Here is a 16158-nt window from a genome sequence, read left to right as displayed (position 1 = left end):
GTCCACATATGCAAATAGGGGATTGAAAGTGACATTCAGTGATTGGATAGTTACAGGAAATGGTTACAGTTGTGTTGTAGTGGAGCTCTATATAAGCAGGCTGGCTGAACCCTTCAGTTCAGTTCTGTTCTGGCCTGTGAATAAACAAGAGCTGTTTGAAGAATCGCTGTGTCGTCTGATATGTTCACCCACAACTTAACAAACTCCAGCCTGTATCTCTTGCCCTCTGAGGAGCGGCTGCAGGTGTTCTGCAAGGCTGCTGTGACGTGCAAAGTGGCCTGCCTGATTGCGCGGAGGGTTTCCATGGCACTGCCAGCCGTGAGAGTCTCCACACAGCAGGCTGCACATTACAGCAATCGCTCAGAGCAATAATCACACACTGCTTCAAGTGGCCACCACCACATGGTTATGATAACATGTAAACTAGCCCTAAGTAAGTAAATGAATAGCTCAAACGTGTCTTTAATTATATCTCTTCTTGAGCCGCTGCAGAACCTTTAGGCTGCTACAGGATTCTGCCTGGCCCCCCTCTAATCTTCTCTTGTTTGCCCATGAGGGAGACAGAGCCTAAAATCAGTTTTGAGCGTGAGTCACTCTCCCTCGGGATTTGGTGCCCCCCAGAAGTGCATCTCGGCCTCCTCCATTTTGTGCTGCAATTACTCACCTTCGCAGAACCCTTATTATTTCATATGTAACAGGGGGTTGAGTTCAGCCAAAGGACATGTTGGCATAATAAACCTTGAAAACAGAAGAACTGGCCTCAGCTGTGCATTGGTTCAGACTAATTCTATGGATGGCCCTTCACCTTGGTTTTCAATAGCGATTTTCCGCCAAGTGCACTTTCAGTCATACAAATATAAAAGCTACTTCCTAGGGATGGTACATCTAGTTAATAAAGAAGCTGAGATGTAGTACATGTTTTTGAGCTTTGTGCTACTGTCTCGTGAATATGAGGAGAAACAATATTTACCTCCCAAAGATGACGAATTCGAATCAGGTTGTGCAATTTGCTGTGGGATCTCAGATTTCAAGAACTCAGGAAGAGCTTGGCACTTCGTTACAGGAGTGGGGCTAGTAAAATGAGTATCAAATCTGAAGGCCTTTTCCCCAGGCACAGGGGTGGGAAATGCAAAATATACATTTTAGTGGTAATGTAGCAGCAACAGGGATCCACTGCTAGGGGCACAATATCCAACTTGCAGCCACATTTAAAACACAGGTAGAAGGAGACGATTACTTCAGGGAACAGAGTTTTGCTACAAGAGGTTCCCTTTGCATACCTGAAGGTGTGCAAAGCTCGCCCACCTCCCCCTAAATCCCTCCTTGCATTATGAGGGAGGATTATGTTTTTATTTTGCCACTAGTCTATGTAAAGATTGGCATGGGGCATGTTGTACCATTGACACACCAGCTGAGACGGAGACATGGAGGGGAGGGGATGTGACACATGCGTGCCAGTTTCACAAGCCATGTCCAGCAGTTTTTCTACGAAAAAAGCTCACAGGTGGATATTAATCCCTTCCCAGAGGTTCCGATGCCAAAAATAGAGCTTCCTTTGTCACTCTCTGTTCCCAGACTTTGACTCACCCTATGACTGAAGTTTAATGGCTAGATCTGATTATTCCAGTTGTCTCTCTCACCTCCCTAGCGCTTGATCATAAAAATGTACAGCTGAAGGTGACATGATGGTCCTCTAGTTTATTTCCTTGTATTATAGCAAGGTTCCTCTTATCCAAATATAGCTTGCAGGTATATATAATGGCACCAGATGCACTGAATAAGTACCCCTGGCAGGCACCCAATAAAATCCTCTGGAAGTAGCTGTAAATAGATTCCCTATACAGTACAGCAGAACCTGTGACCACTGTGGGTGGATATTGCTAGACTACATCTTCCATCATCCCAAATTATTGAGCATGCTGACTGGCGCTGACTGGAATTTGAGTCCAACGGCCTCAGAAGGACCACAAATTCTCTATTCCTGTTTTACACAGGAATGAGAAAGACAAGAATTTTTCCATGTTCTTGAGGCACCGAATCCTGACCGCTTCTCATCTGCGCTGCTTCCTTTCTCAGAGCTAGGAAAGTTTTAGGAACGATGTTCATGCATGTTTCTTAAATTTCCCACCTCCTGTTCTGAAAACCCACTCACTTCTCTTCCCTACCAACTCCTTGTGCTCAGAACGTCACCTGCAAATTCACAACACACTCCTATGTGAAGATGACGACTAGATGACAGCTACGCAGTCCCAAGCCAAGTATTCAAGGTTATGCCTGAAGGTGCAATCTGAAAATAGACAAGGGGGCGGTATAACCTTGTCCAGTTTCTTGATAGCATTTCACTTGCTAAATCAGTGGCTCTTAGCACAGAAAATGTATGAAGATTAGTAACAGGACAATGGTGGAAAATTGGAGATAAATGTCATCAGGGAGTCTGCGTGGTTCTACTATGGGAAAGAAAAGAAAGCAACAAACATCCTGTTTTTGCCTAATTGAAGCTTACTTTCAAATTTTGTTCATTCTGCTGCATCAGTGAGAGAAGCAGAATCTGGGAATGGATGGGAGAGACAGGCTTATGATTTCAAAAGCATCCAAACTCATAGACAATATAAAATGTACAGGGGCTGTGATTCTATGTGAGTAATCTCCATTGAACACAATGGGATTGACCTCTGAGCAGACACATATAGAATTGTGCTGCAAGCATATAATAGCATCAGACAATGTGAATCAAATTACCAATTGGTACAGGTAGTGGGAAATTGCTGCATCATTTCTTAAATGCAGTAGGACTACATATTTTAAAAAAGAGAGAGAGAGAGAGAGAGAGAGAGAGAAAAGCCATGGGCCTATCATCTTCTGATTTTCCTAGGGTCAACCTTTGAGGCATTAACCCACATTTCTTGAGAGTTTGGGGATGAAGCACAGTTATGATTTGCAGTCCTCAAACTTCAGTTTTCACAATGTTTCCTTTGCTTTCTCTCTGAGGCTGAAGAATCTGTATTCACGACAAGCCTCTAGGGCTGGGATCACACTACTGTTAGAAAGAACTTACGCAAGGAGGAAGCATGGCAGGCGTCAGAAAGGAGCCAGTCCTCTGGAGAAAACCTGTCTGATTCATGTTTATGAACTGCAGTGTATCAAAGGGAGCCAGCCCTGTGAATAATAGCAAAGCATGCGCACGATGCTGAAATATGACTCAGACAGTGCCTCATCATTAAATCGTGCTGTCAGAAATATTGATTTACTGCTGGGTGCAATTGCTTAAAAACAATAAATAGGTCCTGGTGGGAAATTTCTCCAACTTGGTTATACAGTTTTAAAACCCTACTTTTAAAAACAAGTTGGCTGCATTTTAAATATGCTCCCCAATTTGCATTTATATGAGTAATTACTTTATAGCAGTCTATATATTTTGTAATGTTCCTGAGTCTGGATGCTCTAAGTCATAAGATTAAGCAAAGAGCTAAAGGACCCCTAGAGAGAGAGAGAGAGAGAGAGAGAGAGAGAGAGAGAGAGAGAGAGAGAGGAGTGATTAAATATTACTAATTAAGTAGTTGCACATTCCATAGCCGTGTGTTGCAAATGAGGTCTATAAGATTAGCAATTTGCCCTGTATTTGTGTTATGTACTGAGTTGAATAGGATCCAAACTGCAGCAGTCTGATTGGTCCTAGAACAATAGGATCCAAAAGGCAGCAGTCTGATTGGTCCTAGAACAATAGGATTCAGAATGCAGCAGTCTGATTGGTCCTAGAACAATGCAGCAGTATGATTGGTTGGCAGGAACCACCCAATCATGCTCCAGATAGAAGTGAATCCACAACCTGATTGGCTTACAGTAGAATTCTGGAATTAGCCAATCATGTGCAGCCCATTGTGTAAATAATGTATATAAAGCAGATACTCTGAGGGGACATTCATTCATTCCTCCTCACCACTATGAGCTGAATAAAGAGCATGAAATCACTTTGCGACTCTGAGTATATTTCACTGGCGACGAAGGTGGGATCCCGCTGAGCTGACTGCCACACACAGCACCGCAGCACCGCCACCTGCCGCACCGCTGCCTCGCACCGTGCATCCAGGCTTCAGCTCCGGGACACAAGGAACTCAGAATGGCAACTGACAGCAGCTTCTCGCCGTTCAACCCAGCATCTGGAGACTGGGAAGCGTACGCCTCCCGTTTCACCTTCCTCCTAGAAGCCAAAGGGGTCACCGATGAAGAAGACGCCAAGAAGAGGGCAATATTGTTCAGCGTCTGCGGAGAGGAGACGTTTGAAATCGCCCGGGCTCTCCTTGCGCCTGAAGACGTTGCTACTGTTCCATACAAAACAATAATGGAACAGCTGAAGGGGCACTTTTCGCCACAGCCCTCAGTGGTGGCTCGTCGAAATGCCTTCTACGCAAAGCGGCAAGCCCCTGGGGAAACCATAACTGGGTTTGTGACCTCTCTCCGCCAAGCTGCCCGGTTCTGCAACTTCTCAGAGCTGGAGAACATGCTTTGTGACCGCCTCGTCGGTGGCCTGAAGGATGAGAAGCTGCAACGACGCCTCTACGCTAAGAAGAACCTAACGTTCCAGATCGTTCTGGAGGAGGCCCTGGCAACGGAAGCTGCCGAGAGGTCGACGCAAGAGGCACGGCCGAGCCAGCCATCCCAACCGAGGGTCCACCATGAAGACCTCACCGACGACTCAGGATCCAACAGGGAGGAGGTGCACCGAGTACAGCAGCGCACTCAAGCAGCCCACATACCACAGCTGCCTCGACGAGAAGGAGGGAACTGCGCAAGCTGTGGAGAAAGTCACGAGAGGAGGACCTGCCGTTTCCGCAACGCGGAGTGCAGGCACTGCAGAAAGTTGGGACACATCGCCCGGGTGTGTCGGGCTCGGCCCACCCGACGCCAGGCATCAGATGACCAATCCAAGAGCCCCAGGTCCCGGGGCCCAACGCACCAAGGCAACTCGACGGAGCTCACGGACTTCCAGGTATACCAGTTGCCCCACCCCAACGTAGAGAAAATTTATGTAGAGGTACAGATAGAGGGGGCCCCATGCCGCATGGAGCTTGACACGGGTTCAACTCTATCCATAATCTCGGCAAGGACCTTAAGGAAACTGTGTCCTACTGGGGGTCCCAAACTCAGGCCGGCCCCATTCACCCTCTGGGACTTCCAGAAACGTAAGGTCCCCACCATGGGGGTGGGGACCTTCAGGGTGCAATACCGAGGGCGGACGCGGCGACTGGACTTGCTTGTGGTCAAGGGCCCCTACATTAGCTTACTGGGATTGGCATGGTTTGGACCACTGGGGCTAGCCGTCACCGGGGTGAACCACACGAGCTTACAAGTGGACGTGGACGCCATATGCAAGGAATTTCCGGTGTTTTTTGATGGGAAATTGGGACAGTATACGGGGCCCCCCATTGCTCTACAGCTTGACCCCGCAGTACGACCGGTCAGGCTCAAGGCCCGCCGGGTCCCGTTCGCCCTGAAACCCCGTATAGACGAGGAATTGGACCGACTCGTGGAGCAAGGAGTGCTGGAGCCGGTGCCTAATGCCCCCTGGGAAACCCCAATTGTCACACCCGTCAAGCCTAATGGTTCGGTCCGCATCTGCGCAGACTACAAATGTACCATAAACAAGGCCCTCACGGCCCATGCATACCCAGTGCCAGTGGTCAGCCATGTCCTTGCCACCCTGGCTGGGTCGAAAATTTTTGGCAAGCTGGACTTGGCCCAAGCATATCAACAGCTGCCAGTTGATGAGGCCACAGCAGAGGCACAGACGATTGTGACGCACAGAGGAGCGTTCAGGGTAAAGCGGCTGCAATTCGGTGTCAGCGTGGCACCAGGCATATTCCAGAATCTAATGGACTCGCTCCTTAAAGGGATTCCTGGCGTCACCCCCTTCTTCGATGATGTGTTGATTGCCGGGCCCACACCAGAGGAGTTTGAGGACCGCCTCCGCACTGTTCTGCACCGTTTCCAGACAGCGGGTCTCAAGGTGAAGCGGGAAAAATGTCTACTAGGAGTGCCTCAGGTGGACTTTCTGGGATTTATGGTGGACGCAGAAGGGGTCCACCCAACTGGGGACAAGGTACGGGCCATTTGTGATGCCCCAGCGCCCAAGAACAAGACTGAACTTCAGGCCTTCTTGGGACTATTGAACTTTTACCATTCCTTCCTTCCCCACAAGGCGGCGGTAGCGGAGCCCCTACACAGACTCCTGGACAAGCAGGCCCCTTGGGTGTGGGGCCAGCGCCAGGAGGCCGCATTCCAGGCAGTCAAGGACTTGCTTGTCTCAAACTCGGTCTTGGCACACTTCGACGAGAGGCTGCCGGTGGTGCTAGCATGCGACGCCTCGCCCTATGGCATTGGCGCTGTCCTGGGACACCAACTCCCGGATGGAAGAGAGGTACCGGTGGCATACTTTTCCCAGACACTCAATGCAACCGAGCGGAACTACTCGCAAATCGACAAGGAGGGTCTGGCAATCGTGAAGGGAGTAAAAAAATTCCATGATTTCTTGTACGGGCGGCCCTTTACTGTGGTGACTGACCACAAGGCGTTGCTTGGCTTGTTTGCCCCCGAAAAGCAGACCCCCCCAAGTGCTGTCTCCTCGCGTCCTCAGGTGGTCAATTTTCCTTGCCAGCTACCAGTATGCACTGATTCACCGTCCGGGAAAGGCGATGGGCCATGCGGACGCCCTCAGCAGGCTACCACTACCGGAAACAGGCCCCGACCCAGCACCTGCACAAGAGGTTATGAGCCTGGAGCTGCTTCCCGACCGCCCCATTCAGGCACAAGAAGTTGCAGACCATTCCAAGAAAGATAGGATCATCTCCCGGGTCCTGGACTGGGTGTGGAGGGGATGGCCCAGTAGCAGCCCCGGGCCAGAATTCGCTGGCTACACAACCCGCAAACATGAACTGTCGGCCCACAAGGGGTGCCTGTTATGGGGAAGCAGGGTCGTTGTTCCCCAGCCCCTCCGCAAAAGGGTCCTCACAGCCCTACACGAGACACACCCAGGGGTAGTAAGAATGAAGGCCCTTGCCAGGAGTTATGTGTGGTGGCCGGGGATTGACGGAGAGATAGAGGCCTGGGTCAAACACTGCCAGGCCTGCCAAGAATCCCGCCCAGATCCCCCAAGGGCCCCAGTCCAGTCCTGGGAGTCCGCCCGAGCACCATGGTCACGCCTGCATGTGGACTTCGCTGGCCCCTTTCAGGGGAAAACATTCTTCATAGTGGTGGACTCCTACACCAAATGGCTGGAAGTCGCACTGGTACCGTCCACTTCTACGTCCGCAGCCATCCGGGTACTACGCAGGCTGTTTGCAACCCACGGGCTCCCTGACACTCTCGTCTCAGACAACGGGACTGCATTTACGTCAGGAGAATTCCAAACCTTTACAGCGCAGAACGCCATCCGCCACATCCGTTCGGCGCCATTCCACCCTGCCACCAATGGCCAAGCAGAACGCATGGTGCGGACCACCAAGGACACCCTTCGCCGCATGACGCAAGGGGATTGGGAGTATCGCCTTGCCACATTCCTTCTAGCACAGCACAGCACCCCCAGCTCAACGACTGGCCGAAGCCCCGCTGAACTACTAATGGGTCGGCGCCTTGCAATCAGATTGGACCGCCTTCACCTCGATAGAGCTCAGGATGAGGTAGTGGTGGGGGAAGGCAGGAACCCCCGGACCTTCGAGGCCCAGGACCCAGTGTACGCAAAGAATTTTGGGGCAGGCCCTGCATGGGTACCCGCCACAGTCACCAGGGTCACTGGCCCCGTGTCGTACGAGGTGCTAACAGATGGGGGGCAATGCTGGCGCCGCCACTGTGACCAGATACGGCGACGATTCCCGGGAGAAAACCAGGAGGAGGAGGACAGGTCAGAGGAGTCCCAAGGGAACAGTGGGGCAGTGAGGCCTATAGAGCAGCAGGGGCAAGTAGGAGAGGCAGAATCAGTAAGTACAGAGAGGACCCGTGAGGCCGAAAGGACACCGGAGCCAGAACCACGACTGAGCGAGCCAGACCAAACAGCCCCATCACAGTCAGCATCCTTGGAACACGAGCCAGAACCTGAACCCCGGACCAGGGAACACCCCAGGCCGCAACGCACACGTAGGCCACCGGCGTACCTTGAGGACTATGACTGCGACCTCCCGGGCAGGACTGGAACTTAGAGGGGAGGGGTGTTATGTACTGAGTTGAATAGGATCCAAACTGCAGCAGTCTGATTGGTCCTAGAACAATAGGATCCAAAAGGCAGCAGTCTGATTGGTCCTAGAACAATAGGATTCAGAATGCAGCAGTCTGATTGGTCCTAGAACAATGCAGCAGTATGATTGGTTGGCAGGAACCACCCAATCATGCTCCAGATAGAAGTGAATCCACAACCTGATTGGCTTACAGTAGAATTCCGGAATTAGCCAATCATGTGCAGCCCATTGTGTAAATAATGTATATAAAGCAGATACTCTGAGGGGACATTCATTCATTCCTCCTCACCACTATGAGCTGAATAAAGAGCATGAAATCACTTTGCGACTCTGAGTATATTTCAATTTGATTCCCCTAGAACCCTTCACTCCAGCATTGTGCCTCCCATCCCATAAATTAAGGGTGGGCAGAAGGTAGATAAGGATCTATGTAGATCTCTGGAGCATAGGAAGCTGCCTTATCCCACGTCAGACATTTACTCCATCTACAGTGGTACCTCGGGTTACAGACGCTTCAGGTTACAGACTCCGCTAACCCAGAAATAGTACCTCGGGTTAAGAACTTTGCTTCAGGATGAGAACAGAAATCGTGCTCCAGCGGCGCAGCGGCAGCAGGAGACCCCATTAGCTAAAGTGGTGCTTCAGGTTAATAACAGTTTCAGGTTAAGAACAGACCTCCAGAACGAATTAAGTTCTTAACCCGAGGTACCACTGTAGTTCAATATTGTCTATGCACAGCAGCACAGGTTCTCCAGTAGTTCAGAAAGGGGTCTCTTTTAGTCTTACCCTGAAGCTCAGAATGTGTGTTTTATCACTGGAAATGGATTTTGGCATTAGAAGCAGTTCAACCAAGGCTTTTCTCTCTCTCTCTGCCCGAACAGTTCCTTTCTCTCTATACTATATTTGTACTAGTCTGTCGTCAGGCTGATGATGGCCTGTGCATGCTCCAGGGTGAGAGGGGCCTCTGAGACAGGCAAGTGACAGGGCGATGGGCGAGCAAGCTGGTCTTGCAGCAGGGGGCTGAAGTGGGTGAGTGGGGTTGTCTTGTGGCAAGGGAGTGAGTTGAGCAAGAGGAATGGTGTGGCAGTGTGGGAGAGCAAGGAGGCAGGTGGGACAGGTGAGCTAACTGGGCATGCAGCTGTGGGGCAGGTCAAGCGAGAAGATGCATGGAGATGTATATGGGGTTGGAGAGGGTGCATGAGCGAACTGGACTTGCAGTGGCTGGGCGGTCTGAGCAAGGTGGCACAGTGGAGTGACTGAGCTGCAGAGGGGAGGGGCCTAGGGAAGGGATTGCTTGGACAAGGAGTAAGGGGGTGGGGCCTGCGGCAAGCAGTAATGGGTAAGGAGAATGTAAGGGGGCTTCAGAGGAGAGGGGCTTTGGTGGCAAGCAAAGTGAGCAGGGATGTCATCCCCTATTCCTTTTATTGCTTCTTACCAAACTGCAGGTTCCTCATAGAGCCTAGAGGCCAATTCTCATATAGATTTTGTATTCAGCTGTACATGTAGCCCCCTAGCAAAATCTAAGTCTACCACATTGTGTGAGACGTGTATGTATTTGGGGTGCTTGTTCCTTTTGGAATACTCATAATGTGCAGACAGAGGGTCTGCCCAGTCCTTTTGCCAATCTGGCCACTGCATTCTGGATTATTAAACTGAAGTTTTCCTGACACTTTTCAAAAGCATATAGGCAGGAACATATTACAGTGGGTGATTCCAGATTCCTCATGCAGGCAAAGTGTTCTGTCCACATGATCTCAGCATCAAAATGCCAGACTATACCCCTCCCCCATTTAACTCAGATTTACTCTTTCTGGGCGAAATCCAAGTCATTTACAGAATTAAGCCCCATCTGGAAGCACCCACTGACATTTCCTTTCCATCAAAAGTTCTAACAAGTGTGTGTGTGTGTGTGTGTGTGTGTGTGTGTGTGTGTGTGTGTGGAGCAGGAGGGAGAGCGTTAGTCAGTAAACAAACATGAGCTGGAAACTATAGAGTACCAAATAAACGAGTTTTCAAAGCTGTACTCACATTTTAGTAGAAATGGTCATAAAACACAATGTTAAGCATTGATTCAGGCTTCTTTTTTTGTGGCTCTTATGAAAAACTTTCAAATCCGTTGTAAATACTGTATCATATTTGAGGCAATTTCATTGCCAATGTTACCCCGTTGTCTCCCCTCCTTGTGATACAGCAGTGAATCAGAGTCACTTCACACATTACACGTCAGAGGTGGTATGAGAGGCTGTTTGTTTTCATGCTCTGCTTCAGGCATTTCCAGAGGCATCTGGCAGGAGTCTGGACACTGGATAAAAGCAGAAGGCTGAACCGGGTGGGCCTTTGGTGTGATCCTGCAGGGTAGGTTTACACCTAAATATGCAAAGCATGACTGCAACAAACACAACCTTTCAAACACAGCTGGGGCCATGTTGAGCATAAGCTGAGTTGCAAACTCAAGCCTGCCTCTGTGTGAGAAAGCATCCCATCAGCGGATCATTCGGCTTCGTGAGATTGTGAGCATGGCTGGAAAGTCAGTATAACATTGAAGTGGAATTGAAGTAGCTCGAGTGTGATCTGAGAATAGACTATGGGTCCCTGCAGACTGGTGTTTTATGTGCAGGAACATATTCTGCAATGTGTTCCTGACACAATAGTAATACATAAGTGCATAAGGTGAATCTGTAGGGGCCCTATGTTATTTGGGGCTCCCTCCTCTGTGTTCACAAAATCACATGATTGTTATAGGCCAGAGGTGGGGAACCTTTTAACCCTAAGGTGAAGCTGAGAAGCCACATTCCAGCAGTGGATGGTGTCCATAGCTGTCAACTTACAGATTTGAAAATAAGGGACCAGCAGCCTCAAAAATAAGGGATCAGCAGCCAAAATAAGGAATTTTCCCAGCACAGGTATGTTCAACTTCTGAGCCCCTCCGAGCCAAAGGCAGAAAGCCCAGCCAGCAGCCAAACGAAGCCTCAAGCGGTGGTTCCCACAGTGCAGCAACCCAGCAAAGGGGATGCAGCAAGGAAAACCACAGTCACCTCTCTGCTGGGAAGCGCTGAACAAAGGCGAGTCCCCAGGCAACACGGCTGATTTTATCGGCACAAGGCATGCAAGCTCCACCCCCACCCCCAGTTGTTCTTAAACTCCTTATTGGGTGAGCAACGCAGCCAAGCAACACAGTTGGAGCCTCCCTCCTCCCTGGCCGGCAGGGAGGGAGGGAGAGGAGCTGCTTCCTTTGAAACCCGGGAAATTTAAGGGGCATCATCAATAAGGGACAGCAGCGGGACACAGCGCTGGGATAAGGGACTTTCCCGCCACATAAGGGACGGTTGACAGCTATGATGGTGTCACACCATCAAATTACACACCCAAAACATAATACCATGCACTCCTTAACACAAAACACCATCACACACAAATTTAACACAGAGAGAGAGTTTGGGCCAACGGTTTGTTCTATTATTCTTTTTTTTATAAATAATTTTTATTAATTTTTCAACACAAATATACAGTCTTATCAAAAATTCCACAAATTTGACTCTGTTTGGACTTCCTTCAGCTTCTCTGACAATCATCCATATTTACCTCTCAGTTACGCATTTATTCTATTTATATTGCCATTAAACTTCCCTCCCACTTCTATTTCTTTTTAACAATATATCTCAACTTTCACAGTGCTTCTTGAAACCCCACTAGCGTTGTTTGCACATCACATGTACTTTTCAGATATTCAGCAAATTTCCCCCAGTCCTCGATGAACTTTTGGTCTCGAAGATATCTAATTTTCCCAGTTAGTCTGTCCAATTCTGCATAGTCCGTCAGTTTCAATCTCCATTCTTCTATCGTCGGTATTTCCTCTTGTTTCCATCTCTGGGCCAGTAAAATTCTTGCTGCTGTAACTGCATATTGAAAAAGTTTATAGTCCTTTCTTCTTATTTCCTTTCCTGTAATCCCTAACAGAAAGGTCTCTGGTTTTTTTACAAATGTATATTTTAACATCTTTGTCATTTCGTTATATATCATCTCCCAGAAACCCTTCACTTTCTTACAATCCCACCACATATGATAAAACGTTCCTTCTTTTTCCTTACATTTCCAACACTTATTACACATACATACGTATATAAACCATGTGTCTGAAATAGTACAGGAGAGCAATCCCCTCTTTCCATCCCACAGGAAGCAGCAACAGCACCATTCAAGGGCACTTCTCAACTCAGCAAAGTTCTTAAGTAGGGCATGGAGCAGGACTGGCGATGGCTGTGGCCCGTAGAAGCTGCCCAAAGGGATGGTTAGAGAGGCCTGGTGGACAGCATTTGACCCCTGGCCTGAAGTTTCCCACCACCCCTGATATATAATGACTGTCAGTTGCTCTCTAGGTATCTGAGAGGAGTCTTTCTTAACCCCACCGAGAGAGGGCTGGGGCTTTCTCTCTGCTAAGTGTGTGCAAAAGAATTAGCAAGGAAATGTGGGTGTCAGGAATGAGCCAGCAGTAAATCACACTGTGCAAGTTGGAGTTAACGCTTTATTAGCAAGAACGCAATCTGCACAGGAGTGGCAGGCCTAATGAGAACAGCAACTCATCTCCAGGAAGTCTTGCCCCCATGAAGCAGTTGGTGAGATGGATGGTCCCCACCTCCCCACAGCTCCCTAAGTCCCCTCCTCTCCATGGGTTTTCCCCAAGCAATCAGAGACTGCGTCTTCGTGTTACCAATCTCTCCTCTGTCCTTTTCATGCCAGTTCTGGTTCTTGGAGATGTGGGGGAGGAGAACTTGTCGCAGCAGGAGGGGGAGGACACCCGTGACTCTTTCACCAGCTTGACTCTACCTCTTGGTCTCCATCTTCTCTGACCTCCTCCAAGCTCCTCTTCAGTCTCTGGTTCTGGACTGCTCTCTGCCACTGACTCTCCCAGCTCACTAAGACCTGTCACCTCTTCAGCTTCTGACCCCTCCTCCTCCCAGTCTTCTCCCTCTGACCACTCATCATTGTCCCACCACGACTTCCCGAGCTCTGAGCTGCCTTTTTCTCTTGGTGGTTTCCCAGGTGGTTCCTCTGCATCCAAGCAGTCCATGACACCAGGCTGCTGTGAAACGCTGTATGAGGGGTCCAAAAATTTGGATCAGTTCAAAATACTGCTGTAAGATTGTTTGTGCTTTACAGTGTGCCTGCAGCCTGGCACTGAGCAACATGAGCATATTTATGCAGGTGCAGGCTGCCAACTTTATTGCAGATTAAATAAGCACAACATACTGCAAGGAGAGAGGGGAGTCCTAAAGTAACGTATTGCAGAGGAAGGGAACAAGGTAGCGTTCCTTAGTATGAGTGTTGCAAGATTGCCTCTGCCAGGCTCAGATCCTGGATTCTTGGCCTAAGCCAAGATTAAACCACAGTTTCCCATATGTAACCCAGAAACTGTAGCTTGAAGAAACGAGAAACTGAAACCAGACACATTAGTGGAGAAGAGGGAGCACATGGCTGGTGCTCAGGCCAATAAACCATGATTTAATCACCCTGAAATTGTTTTGTCTGTACAGGGCAGGCATAGGCAAACTCGGCCCTCCAGATGTTTTTGGCCTACAACTCCCATGATCACCTAGCTAACAGGGCCAGTGGTCAGGGGTGATGGGAATTGTAGTCCCAAAACATCTGGAGGGTTGAGTTTGCCTATGCCTGGTACAGGGCCTTTGAGAGATAAAATATTTGAGGCAAAGCTTGTCGAAAAGACTGTATGTTGATCTGGTGCAAAGGGTTAGGGCTCCTGTACATTTACTAGTTGTAGAGGGGAAAATGGAAGATTTTTCAGCTCTCCTTTACAAGCCACACCTGCCAAAATTCCTTCATCTGCACCACTTTTTAAAAAATGCACTGCACTTTTCATTTACAAAGCCAAGAAAATTAAACTGCTTTAAAGCCAGTTTGGCTGTGGGGAGCTGTGCTTTTGGATGCTGAGATATTTGTTATTTAGCATTTATATTACTGCAGAATCAGGCCTTTCAGCAGCTGAAGTCATAAGACTTCAAAAGTATTTTACTGCACATCAGAGTTCTAATTTCTGCTTACTATATTCTGCCAATATATTATGTTTTCTGCACTGCAAAATATTTTTTTAAACAAAATTTACATCTCCCTCTACCGTAATGTATTACTGCCTAGTATTGGTATTTGTTGAAATTTTGGTGTGTGTGTGTGTGTGTGTTGTTGTTATTTTTTACTTTCTTGGCTGCAAAAAGATTCCAGCTGTCAGAGTCAGCAGTGGCTACACTTCCTCCGCACATTTCGTAAGAAATGAAATGATGGTACATTGTACCCCAAAATGGAATGGACTTGCTTCACTGCATTGGGCCTTTATTTTTGGTACCTCAAAAATATAGGCATATATTTTATTTATTTAACCAGACGGCAGATCATCAACCTCAGAAGGGGATTAGGAGATGCCTTTGTTTTAAGTTGCTGGTCATAGAGAATTAAGGTGTTCTAGCTATTGAGTACTCTCCCTAGATTTGACATACTTTATCACTCCAGTCAGGCATTGAGCCAGACCATCCCCTCTACTCCCAGTCTTCAGGGGTGCACGTTGGTCTTTCAAACGTCAACAACTCCCCGTCCGAGCCCCAAATTCGGTGCCTGTTGCCTCATGTCTTCTGTTCTGCTCAATTCACTACGTCATAGCCCTGCAGCACCCCCTAGGCTCAGCGCCCAGCTGAATGAAGTCAAGCACTGATTTCATTTGTAGAATTACAGTGCATTCCTATACATCAGGGGTGGCCAACTCCCGAGAGACTAGTTGCATTGCCCTAAGTCCGCCTCTGCCAGCCTTTGCAAAGGTTCCTAACTGCAGAGACGCTTCCCTTCAGATTCTCCTTCAGACCTTCATGTTAAATGCATCATCTCTAGTGGGGACATCATTGCTGGCTGCGGGCTTGCATGGATGGACCCCCCTCCCACTGCCCTATTCACATATGTTCAAACTAAATGTCCTTTTAATATGGAATCTCTACCGTTCAGATATATTTGAAGGTCTAACTGCAGCAGGTCTACTGCAATGAATGAAATATTTATAATGATAACTAGAAGCCGAAACGTGACGTATAAAAAGTTTTCTTGTGATTTTCCATTCCGTTTGTTTGTTATCGGTGGTTATGCATTTACCAGTTCTGATGGATTTATTATAACTGTATGGCAGAACGTTAGTAACAATAAGGAGCCTCAACTATGCCAGAAATAAACTGTCCACTTCATCTCATCAGATGGCTGGACAGACTTGAGCTGCTAAACACCAATGAACCCTCTTGATCATGAGACTCCTTAGGAGATGCTAGCTCTGGGTGTTAGCCTTCCACCACCAACCAACCATCCACCACCTCCGAACAAACACCAGACCTTCTGAGGTGAGAAAAGAGGTAGAAGTAGCACTTGGGGAAACACAGGAGGATTACAAATGGACAGCACAACATAGGCGCCCTGTAAAATGTGAGCAAAGGAGGCACAGCCATCCAACCTTAAACCTCTTGTGTGGAAGCTTTTCTGAGCCACATCTTCATTCTACAACTTAGCCATTGCTCCATTAATCTTACTTGGCTATGAGTGGTTGCCAAAGAAGAAGAAAAGAAGGCGACGACAGTGGAATACGTTTGCAGCCAGTTGTAGCAAAATGGAGAATGTTTAATGTGCAGCATGACTCAAGACCAGGTATGGTGGATCTGTAGCCTTCCAGATACTGGTTGGTGGGTCATGGAGGCTGAGGCTGATGAGAGTTGGAGTCCATGCCTAGAGGGACACACTTTCCCCATCCCTGCCCAAGGTACACCAAAGTTCACCTCTTGGCCATCCTCAATTTGAAAAGCACATTGAGTATTTTTGACCCCAGATTCTATCTTTTAGGGGAAGACAACCTTGGATCTGCTTACGGTTAAGAAGTCAACAGATGCACACTAGG

Source organism: Podarcis muralis, chromosome 5 (assembly GCF_964188315.1).
Source record: "Podarcis muralis chromosome 5, rPodMur119.hap1.1, whole genome shotgun sequence".
Classification (NCBI taxonomy): domain Eukaryota; kingdom Metazoa; phylum Chordata; class Lepidosauria; order Squamata; family Lacertidae; genus Podarcis; species Podarcis muralis.
The sequence above is the reverse complement of the archived record's forward strand: the minus strand, read 5'-3'. Positions refer to the sequence as shown.